Raw genomic sequence first — 4,082 nt, 5'->3', positions numbered from 1 at the left:
TCCTAGATCACTTCTCCCGATTCTTGGATACACCAGGCTTGGTGAGCACAATGGAGACTAGCTAGATGTACTAATAATTACATGTCATGAATTGTGCGTAATGTTTGGACATTGTTTCTGTGTGCTAGATTGACCAAGACTTCAGAATGATCTTTGGAGAAGACATATCCCGCAAGTTTATCGAGAAATGGCCAACCTTCTACAAATCTAGGGTCTTTACTGCATGCAAAGACCTTCGCCCTGGTACTCATGTGGACGATCTTTTGACTGCTCAGGAGGAATCAAATGATTCTGGTAAGTGTACATTTAATGTGGGTGTTTGTTTACCAGTCCTCATCTGCACCTATGAGCTTTGACTGTACTCATGGGATGTGGGTGTGGCCCTTCTAATCCACTAGGATGGGACAGTGACTTGGCAGCGCTCCTCCTGCTTGTTCATCTCTTGCCTCCAACTGCAAAAGGAAGGAAGACTGGAAAAGTCAGTGCCAGTGATGCTGCTGGTCATGTGATCAAGTTTGTGAAGGTATGTTCTACACGTGGATGAAGAATGATTGTTGATTTAACCTCTGATTTGATACTCTAGGTCTGCCTAGAGTATCTCCCCTTCACAGCTCTTGAAAAGAAGCATCTCTGGGGGATAGATAAACAATTTGGTACTGTATATTTTATTCACTGTAATTCTAGGAAGAGACCAATATTGTACCAGATTGATCATTTAAAATGTTTTTTTTAACCAAGCAGAGTGCTGCTTCAGTTTTAATGTACTTCTATATGGTTGAATAGACATGATCATCCATGCTAAGAGCTTACGCCAGCCCTCCATACGCCAAAAAACTACAGTTAACTTACATGCATGTAATTTTGAGATGATGCCTGTCCAGGGAAGGTGGAAAATGTTTTCTGTCTCTTGGGTGTGAGCACACACAAACACAAGAACAATTTCTTCTTCATCGCTCTATAGGTCGGGACGAGCATTAACGCGTTCCTCAGCAAAGTTGGATCAACACAGCCCTTTCTCCTCGCGGTCGGAGAAAAGCAGAGCAGTATCCAGAAGTTTTACATCGTCCTGGACCAGAAGGCCATTCCGTGCATGGTACAAACATCTGTGGCTGCCTTTGACGAACTCTTTAAGGCACACTTTGTGTTTGCTGTGTCCTACGACGAGGCCTTGACCAGCTTCTTCACCTTCCTTCAAACTACCGTGTATGGCATTGATGTGGGAACTGCCAAGGAGAGTCCAAGAGTCAAAGAAATCAGGGTGCGACTTCACAACATTGAGGTTTAGGGAGAACATTGAAAGATGTTTACATGCTACATTTGTAAGTTAGAGCACAGCACTAGTTCAGCTTTGTTCCAACATTTGAAGTTTACTCATGCTTTGTACCCAGGCCGTACGTTGCGTTTAAAATGCGGTGAACATGGGTGTTCATCTGTTTTTTACACTTATTGTGGATTCAAGAAACATTTATTGAGAGTACATGGAGACTGTGTAGCCTCTGGATCTACTGATCATTTTGACTCTGTTGATACTCCTGCTGTTACTACTCATACTGATACCACTACAAATGTTGACGTAGTTGGTCATTCACTGCCAAATGCAGCTCCTATTGAAAAAAGGCAATGGATATGTGTAGCTCTATTATGGCTCAAGTACAAGCATCTGGAGTCCCTGAAAGTACTGTGCAATGTTTAGCTAGTTCAATGGAGGAGCTTGTCAAAGATGTCCATGTTCAAGCACAGGAGGCCGTTCTTAAGTGCCTTTCATCTGAAGTAACTGAACACGCCCTAGATAAAGTTAGAAACTGTTTTGAGCAGCTTGAAAATCGATTCTCACTCCTCAATACTGAAACTAAGAGGCAAAGATATTTTGAAAATAAATGGAAAATTGTTGAGCCCAAGGAACATGTTCTCGGTGTGCGTTATGATGTCCGCAAAGATAGAACAGGTCTATACAGTCAAATTCCAGTCAATGACAAATTTATGTATGTACCCATTTTGGGAACTCTTGAGTCAATGTTTACCAACCAGGAACTCTGCAACTGTTTTCAGGAAGTAAAGCTTCATCAAGATGGCATTTTCAAAGACATTAATGATGGTTCATACTTCCGAAATCATTCATTATTTGCACAGCAAGAACATGCGCTTCAGATTCAGCTATATTACGATGATTTCGAAACAGCCAATCCGCTCGGATCTAAAAAAGGAATACACAAACTCGGTTGTATTTATTTCATTTTAAGAAATTTACCACCCAAGCTAAATTCTGTTTTGATGAACATTCACCCTGTGGCACTTTTCCATTCAGAGGACTTGAAGAAGTATGGGTTTGGTCCAATCCTACAGCCTCTTGTGAGAGACTTAAAAGTTTTAGAGACACAGGGACTCCAGACGCCCTTTTCAGATACACCGTTGAAGGGGTCCGTTATTCAGGTTACTGGTGATAATTTGGCTATACATGGCCTTTTTGGCATGGTTGAGTCGTTCAGTGCAACTTACTGTTGCCGATTTTGTTTAACCGACAAAGCAAGCTTGCAGTCAGTCTTTATTGAGGATGACCCAGATTTAATTCTTCATTCTGTTTGTACTGTACATTCAATTTCAGAAAGGATTCAGAGCTTTAACTATGGATACAGTGAGAGAAAGAACAGACCTAGTACACTCAAAGTTGACGATGGTAGCAACGACCTTGGTCTCAATGCCATTCAGTCATGGTGCCTCCTGCGTAATACTCCCTTGATTTTTGGAGATCTAGTTGACCAGGACAGCAGTTTTTGGAACGTGATTCTACTTTTGATTCAGATCGTTAACATTGTATTTTCACCTATCATAACAAAAGGAATGACTTATTTTTTGAAGCACTTAATTTCTGACCATCACAAACTGTTCAAATCTGTATTTACAGATAAGAGGCTGATCCCAAAGCATCATCTGATGATTCATTATCCCAGATGTATCAGGAAAATAGGTCCACTTATACACATGTGGTGTATGAGGTTCGAGGGGAAACACAATTTCTTTAAGAGGTCTGTGAAGAACTTTAAAAATATAACCAAAACACTAGTAAAGAAACATCAGAATCAATTGGCTTTTCATTGGGAGAATTTTTATTTCCAAAGATTTACATTTGGTCCCCTTAAGTATGTATTAATTAGTGAGCTAGAGGGCGGTGAGGTCTTGGAGGCTTGTGTAACTTTGAATGCATCTAGTGTCCCCACTACTTCCTGGGTGAAAAATTATGGAACAGAGTACCACATTGGAATGTATGTTTGCACTCATGTTGAAAATGAAATGCCTATTTTCAATAAGATTGTCAATGTCATTATTAAGGATGAAGAAGCATTGTTTTTGACCACTAAGGTCATTACGATGTATTTTGACGATTACTTGAATGCTTTCAGTATTGGTGAGGTGGATGATGTGTTCACTGTCATTAGTGTGTCTCAGTTGGTGTATTATAGACCGTATGACAGGCAGTTTTCAACTGAGAATGATGAGAGGACATACATTGTGCCCTATTGCAGTTTTGTCTGATCCCAAGTGCAGAACTTTTATTTTTATGGAATGTGCCATTTTATTATTTCATGTACAAAGTACATGGCTGGGTCAATAAAGATGACTTAACAACCATTTCTGCAATTTCTCTTGTATGTATTTAGGCTAAGTGGGAAAACTGTTTTGTTGTATCCACACTACACAGGGTTGTTCTTAACACTGTATTTTAACACCCAACACCAGTGTAGTGTGAATACAACATTTTTGGTGTTAATTGTTACATTGTGGAGTGTTGAATCACTGCAAATTTGGTGTTAAATCAACAAAAAATTGGTGTTGAATCAACACAAATTTGGTGTTTAATCAACAAAAATTTGGTGTAAAATTTTTAACACCATCAAAAGTGTTACTTTAACACTCAATAGAGTGGATGCATATGCACACTTTGCTGGTGTTAAAATTAACACTGTGGGTGTTAATTTAACACTAGTGATTTTGCAGTGTATTGATTGATTGATTGATTGATTGACTGAGAATGTTCACTATGTGAAGCGCATTGAGTTGCATCTTGTAAGAAATGCGCTATACAA

Source organism: Nansenia antarctica (assembly GCF_963989245.1).
Source record: "Nansenia antarctica genome assembly, contig: SCAFFOLD_41, whole genome shotgun sequence".
Taxonomy (NCBI): Eukaryota; Metazoa; Chordata; class Actinopteri; order Argentiniformes; family Microstomatidae; genus Nansenia; species Nansenia antarctica.
The sequence above is the reverse complement of the archived record's forward strand: the minus strand, read 5'-3'. Positions refer to the sequence as shown.